This window comes from Pteropus medius, unplaced genomic scaffold, assembly GCF_902729225.1.
Source record: "Pteropus medius unplaced genomic scaffold, Ma_sr-lr_union100, whole genome shotgun sequence".
Classification (NCBI taxonomy): domain Eukaryota; kingdom Metazoa; phylum Chordata; class Mammalia; order Chiroptera; family Pteropodidae; genus Pteropus; species Pteropus medius.
This window is the reverse complement of record NW_024344241.1, coordinates 6,089,325-6,097,016: the sequence shown is the minus strand read 5'-3', so window position 1 is coordinate 6,097,016 and position 7,692 is coordinate 6,089,325. Positions and strand designations below refer to the sequence as shown.

The window sequence follows — 7,692 nt, the reverse complement described above, 5'->3', positions numbered from 1 at the left end:
TCTTTATACTTTATGATCTTTAAAATGTGTCTTTAAGTTTATGTGCTTAAAAACCTGACTTCTATAATTTTGCAACTCCAAGCCCTTAAAAAATAGGGTAAAGGTAATCTGATGCCTGCCAAGGAAATGACTAGAAGCATATATAACCAATACTACACAAAGTTAAACTACTAAACAGGAAGGAGAGGTAACATGGATCATAGATCAGTTATAATAATATAAAAAAAAAGTTTACAAATAAGGAAAGGGAGAAGGTGAAGATAAACCCTGTGGTATGGATTTATAGGAGGTATTGGTATAAACTCATAGTCTTTCAATATAAAGATGATAGACAGATAGATGATAGATGATAGATAGATAGATAGATAGATAGATAGATAGATAGATAGATAGATAGATAAAGATAGATAAATGATATATGATAGATAGATGTGAATATGCATGGGTTAGTGTACATACATTTATTTCCTATTTCTGTCTGCATTAAGGGCTTAGAAGCAATGATACCCTCAAAGTAATGAACACAGATCTTTGTTTCTAAATAGCACTCTTCAATAAAAGGAACCAAGTATTCATGGAGAAGTGGTTGATTCTAGCACTGGGGAAGGAAAAATATGATGAAACATGCCTGAAACATCTTGCAGTGACAGAAAGAAAATATTAAAAAAGAATGGAAATTGTCAAAAGAGCACAGAAATCAGCCTAAAGGAACAACCAATAGCCAATGCTGAAACAATTTTAGCAACTAAGTAATGTTAGTATTGGTTATAACTCACAAAATCAAGTCAATTTTCATGAGACTATATTCATAAATACATAATTGAATAAATAGATATTATAGGGAGAAAGGACAATTCTTCTTTACAAAAGAATTACAATTGGGAAATATATAAGGAAGAAGGAAAATTTAAAAACCATCATTAAAACACCACAGTAATAATTGCAGATAAGATCATCTGATGAATACCAACATTAGTGACTCAAAGTTTGAGGAGAAATGGGATATTTGCAGTCTCAAAATACCTCGCTTAAGATCTTATTATGTACAAAGGGAAACCTAGTAACTTTAGAATGGAAAACCCCAGCAGACTCCACCCTTTCACCAAGTGATCAAGGTTGATAGCAATAATAAGACATAGTGACATAACATACACCTTAATATGATGCATTTAAAAGGGAACATCACTTCTGTGATATTCTTGTCAAAAATGTATTACAGTAATCTAATTATAAGGAAACATTAGGCAAACCCAGACTCAGGGGGCATGCTACAAAAATAACTGACTAATATTCTTAAAAAATGCAAGGTTATGAAAGACAAAGAAAGACTGAGGAACCATCAGGAAGTGAAGGAGACCAAGGAGACATGATGACAAATGTGAGGTGGGATCTTGGATAGGATCATAGACTAGAAAAAAGGACAATAGTAGGAAAATATAAATACAGTTTCGTTTAGTATTATATTATATTAATGCTAATTTCTTAGTTGTAAGCAATGAACTCTAGTTCTATAAGATGTGAACATTAGGGAATTTAAGTTCCCCTAATTCTCTAAATTATTTTTGAAACATTTCTGTAAATCTAAAATTATCTTACACTAAGATTTTTTTTTAATGGAGGCAGAGTTTGTAGTTGTGAAGAGACGTATAGTAGAGAAGAAGCTAATTATAGGGGTTCAGGATGCTGGTAAAAGAACACTGTGATTGTCATCTTCCTCTTCCTGCAGCTACTCAAGCAGGACAGTTCCTTCTTGAGCTAGGGAACACGGTGAGGAGTTACCAAGGGAAAAGCACAATTAATATAGAGTGAACGAGAGAGCTGTGGGATTTAGACTCTTTTGTTTCGAGTGTTAATATGGAACAAGAAAGTCTAGGTGTGTGATGAACTTCTGAAAGTTTCATCACCTCACACAGGCCAGGTGGGGAGTAGGAAAGAAAGAAGCAATAAAGGAGGGGAAAAAAAAGAGAGAAGCACATTCATGGGAAGCTAGAGCTAAGTGATTTGGAAGAGCTCTTCAAGGGCAGAGATACCATGAGAAAATTAAACTGCTTGGTAATTACTGAGTTATAGATGATAATGTAGAGTTTTTAAATAAACTGTTTATATATTAGTATTCAAAACTTTTAAAATCTTGCTCTAAATTCATTGCTATATTTTCATTTCACAGCATAAAAATGTTCATATTTAATTATTGTACTAAAAGCTTCTGTTTCTAGTTTGTAATAAAAATATGATTGAACTGAAAAGCACTCTAAACTTATTTAACTGCACGTTGCTTTTGCACAATGCACCCTTAGTCAAAGCCTTCTCACCATTCTCCTGGTGGGGGCATACTGTAAGAGCAGACAAAACATTACAGAAAATGAGCAATTTCATGCAAGTTGGTTTTGTGAACTTGCAGCTATAACAAAGACAACCAACAGCACAGACCAGAAAGCCCGAGTAGAAAGAAGAGTTTGCCATCTACTCGGTCATGGAAAAGGTTCTGCTCTTTAACTGTACAATTTTGTTTGCTCACACTGAGGAAAGCAGAATTGAGAAAAGAAGCAGTGGGAAGTCCAATCTTCTCTCATTAGCACCAGCAGCTTGGGAGGATTGAGCGTTGCACAGAATTCCCCTCTTTACTAAGGATTCTTGAGGCAGGCTCTTCAACATCCATGGAATCTAGAGAGGGTATTTCCACCCTCCCTCACCTCCAAAAAAGAAGACATGCCTATACACAGATATCTGGTCTTCACCTAACTCCAGCTAAGAATGGACCCTCAATGCAGACAGGGCTTAAAGAGAAAAGAATCAAGAAGATCAAACCGGGACCCCCGGTTCATGAGATGGCTTGTCTTTCGTCTCTGGAATAAAATAAGTAATTCCATGGGTCCAGAAGATGCATTTTCCTGATTACTTTGGCATAAAGGAATCTTATAAGAAAAATCTTTAAGTTCTTCATTTGGCCAGGGTTTAAGTAGTGCCTGCAGCATTGGGACAGGCTCTTATGAAAATAACCAGCTGTTTAGTATTGTTCAGCAGAAATATTGAAAAAGAATTTCTTGAAGGAAAGTTTTCAGTGCTAATGAAGTCATACACACCTCAAGGAGCACCCACAAGAGAGCAAGTAGCAGAAGTCTGGATGGTTGTCTTCAGCAGGGGTGAGTTAGAAGGTGAGATGGAAGGAAAGAAAGAAGTAAATAGAAAAACAGTGTGGCAATGATAAACCATGGGATGGGGAAAGAGGAGAGAGATATCGTAGCTGTCCCTAATATGAACTTTGGACAGGAATAACATTGAGAGAAAGTTTCTGAGAGGCTTACTCCATGGTACACTGGGAAAAACCCTTGGCGGAGGTGGGGTGGGGACACTCATTTAAAAACAACAACAAGCCTATTGCAAAGTTCTTCATTATTCCTCTAGGCTTATGAATTCTATTCCATGCAGAGACTGAGCCTGAGGGGCCCTGGCAATCAATATACTAGGGTTACAAATGATGGCTTCTGAGGTTTCTTCTAAATCTAATATTCAATGATTATATAATTTCTAGAGAACGAAGCTAAGACCATGCAGATAAAGTGAAGAACAGAGACCTTTACCTGAATATTTAAAGGCCCTCAAATTCTGCTCTGGAAAGAGGCAGGTGCATTGGATGGTTTAGTTTAGACAGGTAGCCCATCTCTATACCATGACATCATCAATCTCCCATTTCACTATTTGCTACTTTCATGAATAAACGTCATTTAAAAATTTTTTGCCTGTGGCTTGGCCATTAGCAGGGGATGATGAAAGTATGTGAATTGAACCTTTAAGGCATCCATCAATTCCTACTAGAGAACCTAGATTCCTCTTCTCAGAGTCTCTCCATCTCTTTCAATGTCCAATGACACTCACTAAGGCTTGAGCGTCCAGTTCCTCAGTAGGAACCAGAGTTTGTCTCCCCACTTCTCATCTAATGGGCCAAGCATTATTATTATTTTTTAATCTCTTTTCAGAATGGTAAACATGAAATACCATGTTTTGTATTTTTGGCCCCTTTTCCTTGTCTTAGAGATAAGTTCACAGTCCTTATTGCAATTAATTGTTGAGTCATACATTCCTCTCACCCCCTTCTTCCCAGACTTTATAATATTCATATTGCAAATGAGCTTCGATGGAGCCAAAGCAGGCCTGAATGGTTTTACAATCCTTCCCAGCAATGTTTTTCCAGAACTTACCGAAATGAAATGTGAGAAATGCTCAAAATATTTAAAGCCATACAGCACTTAAGACCTTCTACAATCTGGTCCCAATATAGCTTTGTAGTATTATTTCCTCCATTACTTATTTACTTTGTAAATATCTATTAAGTGATTCTAGATGCCAGGCATTGACCTACATGCTAAGATTACAGTGGAATAGGAACAACTAAATCCCTTCCTTCATGAAGCTATAATCTAATGGGAGAAATAAACATTAAACATTAAGTTGAATAATTTCAGTCATGCACAGTGCTGTAAGAAATGTGACATAATAAAACTATATTTGGTCTTTGTCTCAATTCCTGGCACAGAGTTTCAAAAAACCTTGGAATTTCCTTTAGTGACAGGAGTCTTTTTGTTACACTAATGAGGTGATTCTTAGTGGATCCCTAGATAGCTTTAGAATGGGGGGTAGTGGTCACCAGAAACACCAACCAGGTAATTAAGCATCTGGAATTTTCAGCTGCTCAACCTCCAGAGAAGGGAGGAGGATTAGAAATTGAGTTCAATTGTCTGGCCAATCATTTAATCAGCCATGCCCATGTAATGAAACTCCAGTAAAAACCCTGGACACTGAAACAACAAGACTCAGTGGAGCTTCCTGGTTGATGAACACATTGATGAGCTGGGGGGTGCGATGCGCCCAGATTCCACGAGAATAGGGTATGGAAGCTCTGTGTCTCCCCTCTTCACCCTGTACTTTCCGTATGCATCTCTTCATTTGGCACATCCTGATATGTATCCTTTATAATAAAATTGTAATCATTAGTGTAGCACTTTCCTGAGTTTTGTGAATCACTCTAGCAAATTATTAAACCTAAAGAGAGGTGGTAGAAACCCCTGAATCTGTAGCTAATTCAGACAGAAGTGTGGGTAGCTTGGGGATCCCCAAAGAGCAGCTGCCATATAAAGTGAGATTGTGTCCTCTAATGTGTGGGATTTGACACTAATTCCAGGTAATTAGTGTCAGTATTGCAGGACACTCGGTGTCAAAGAATTGGCATCAGAACAAGAGGAACTGGTCTGATGGAGAGGTTAAGAAAGGCTAGAGACATGGCATTTAAGCTGAGACCCATGGATGAGGTAGAGAGATCAGGGAACACCTACTTCTTCAGTGCTCACTCATGCAGGCCTTGCACTTGGAATTATTCTTCCTCTCAGTCTATCTAACATCTACCTATCCCTCCAGATCCAGCTCAGGCTCACTTTCCATATGATTTTCCTAGCTAAGTTTCCCTTGATCAATGTAGAAGGATCATAGTTGAGAGACTCTAGCCCACAAAGAATGGAGAAGAAGAGAAGGGTAGATGTAAATAGGTCTGTGCATTTGGTAGCAGGAGCTTCCTTATGATGGTTTGTTTCTTCAATGGAGTATGAAACAAAGTCATCAGCTGGAAAAGAATGTGGAGAAGTGATGTTTTGGAAAACATGAAGAAGGTAAGAAATAATCATTTTGGAGAGTGGAAAGTCAGCTACTGGAAAAAACTGTAGGCTTATAGGGCAGTTATGAGTATTCATTTGTGATAATGATTATAAATTTGTAGTGGCACCAGTGTGCCATTTTTTTCTGAAATATTCTACTGAAATAAGAAGATTAAATGTGCTCACTCATTTATAACTGTGTCAGGCTCATCGCAAGCACTCAGTGTGTATCAATTGTTATTATTATCATAATGATAGCAGCGACAAGGGTAGCAATAATTGTTGTTGTAGTAGTGCATTAGTTCAGGTAGACGGAGAAGAAAAGGAAGTTGATTTGGTACCCACGCTTGTGTGAAAAAAAGAGAAAGGAACAAGAGAGTTGAAAATACTTGCAAGAAAGCAGTAATAATAATGGACCACGGAAAAGAACTTGAAGAAGAAGGTTAATAGATTGGAAGAACTCTATAAGTCGAAAAATTTTGCAAATAGAAAAACCCATCTTAAAATTTATATGGAATCTTAAGGAATCCTGGATAGCAAAGACAACCTTGAAAGAGAAGAACAAAGTTGGAGGTTTCACACTCTCTGATTTCAAAACTTAGAAAGCTGCAGTAATCAATGTACTATGATAGTGGCATAAAGACAGATATATAGATTGATGTAGTAGAATCCTCGCATATATGGTCAAATAATTTTTGGCAAACATGCCAAGGCCATTCAAAGGGAAAAGGACAGTTTATCAACAAATGGTTTTGGGAAAATTGGATATTTACATACAAAAGTATCCAGACTATATATACCAATCCTTTATCAGAGATATTACTTCAAGTATTTTCTTTCATTCTGTGGGCTGCTTTTTCACTCTGTTGATTGCATTCTTTGATGTACAAAAGTTATATATACATATATATATATATATATGTATATATATATATATATATATATATATATATATATATATATATATCCCTCAACCCAACAACAAAAAAGACAACCCAACTGAAATATGGGCAAAGTGTTCTTTACTGCATCTACTGTGAGAATGAAGGCCATTCTTAGCAATCAGATTGTCAATATTCCAGAAAATGTTGACATCACTCTGAAGGGACACTCAGTTATTGTGAAGGGCCCCAAGGGCACCTTGCAAGGGAGCTTTAATTACATCAGTGTAGAACTCAGTCTCTTTGGAAAGAAAAAGAAGAGGCTCCAGGTTGACAGATGGTAGGGAAATAGAAAGGAAATGGCTACTGTTCGCACTATCTGTAGTCATGTACAGAACATGATCAAGGGTATTACACTGGGCTTCGGTTATAAGATGAGGTCTGTGTATGCTCATTTCCCCCTCAAAGTCATTATTCAGGAGAATGGTTCTCCTGTTGAAAGCCAAAATTTCGTGGGTGAAAAATACATCTGCAGGGTTCAGATGAAGTTAGACATTGCTTGTTCAATATCTCAGGCCCAGAAAGATGAGTTAATTCTTTAAGGAAATGACATTGAACTTGTATCAAATTCAGCTGTTTTGATTCAAGAAGCCACAAAAATTAAAAACAAAGATAGAAAAATTTTGGATAGTATCTATGTTTCTGAAAAAGAAACTGTTCAGCAGGCTGATGAATAAGATCTAAATTGTCCAACTACGGAAACAAGCTGTTGGATGATTCCTCAGACTTATGTGCGATATCTTAAAGATACAACAAAAGTCATATATAAAGTAGGGCTGAAAAAAGACAAAGGACTTGGATAGGTCTTTCTCCAAAAAAGATATACAAACAAATGTTCAGTAAGCACATAAAAAAATGCTCAATCTCATTAGCCATTAGGGAAATGGAAATCAAAACCAGAGTGAGAGACCATTTCAAACCCTTTAGGGTGGCTATTATGAATGAATGAATAAATGAATGAATGAATGAATGAATAATATGGAAAGAAGGAAGGAAAGAAGGAAGAAAAAAGGAAGAAAAATAACAAGTGTTTGTGAGGATATAGAGAAATTGGAAACTTTATGCATTATTGGTGGGAATGTAAGTGGTGCAGCCACTGTGGAAAA

At 36.7% G+C, this 7,692-nt stretch overlaps 1 pseudogene; it reads left to right on the top strand.

Annotated features, from left to right (window-relative positions):
• Positions 1–6,687: 6,687 nt before the first annotated feature.
• On the top strand, positions 6,688–7,263 carry LOC120607702 (60S ribosomal protein L9-like; annotated as a pseudogene).
• Positions 7,264–7,692: the final 429 nt, after the last annotated feature.